Source organism: Bison bison, unplaced genomic scaffold (assembly GCF_000754665.1).
Source record: "Bison bison bison isolate TAMUID 2011002044 unplaced genomic scaffold, Bison_UMD1.0 scf7180017864199, whole genome shotgun sequence".
Classification (NCBI taxonomy): Eukaryota; Metazoa; Chordata; class Mammalia; order Artiodactyla; family Bovidae; genus Bison; species Bison bison.
The window spans coordinates 2095140-2095861 of NW_011494771.1; the positions used below are offsets into that span (position 1 = coordinate 2095140).

The 722-nt window shown below is 41.6% G+C and overlaps 1 protein-coding gene across 1 annotated transcript in view; it reads right to left on the bottom strand.

The window, feature by feature from the left end:
* The window catches only part of LOC104991745 (60S ribosomal protein L22-like 1), a 5472-nt gene that overhangs the window by 991 nt on the left and 3759 nt on the right, over positions 1 to 722 (bottom strand). The window lies entirely within an intron of this gene.

Sequence of the window (722 nt, forward strand, 5' to 3'; positions counted from 1 at the left end):
AAAAAAAAAAAAAGAATGGACTGGTTGGATCTCCTTGCAGTCCAAGGGACTCTCAAGAGTCTTCTCCAACACCACAGTTCAAAAGCATCAATTCTTCGGTGCTCAGCCTTCTTCACAGTCCAATTCTCACATCCATACATGACTACTGGTAAAACCATAGCCTTGACTAGATGGACCTTTGTTGGCAAAGTAGTATCTCTGCTTTTGAATATGCTATCTAGGTTTGTCTTAACTTTCTTTTCAAGGAGTAAGTGTCTTTTAATTTCATGGCTACAGTCACCATCTGCAGTGATTTTGGAGCCCCCAAAAATAAAGTCTGACACTGTTTCCACTGTTTCCCCATCTATTTCCCATGAAGTGATGGGACCAGATGCCATGATCTTAGTTTTCTGAATGTTGAGCTTTAAGCCAACTTTTTCACTCTTCTCTTTCACTCTCATCAAGAGGCTTTTGAGTTCCTCTTCACTTTCTGCCATAAGGGTGGTGTCATCTGTATATCTGAGCTTATTGACATTTCTCCCAGCAATCTTGACTCCAGCTTGTGCTTCTTCCAGCCCAGCGTTTCTCATGATGTACTCTGCATATAAGTTAAACAAGCAGGGTGACTATATACAGCCTTGATGTACTCTTTTCCTATTTGGAACCAGTCTGTTGTTCCATGTCCAGTTTTAACTGTTGTTTCCTGACCTGCATATAGGTTTCTCAAGAGGCAGGTCAGGTGG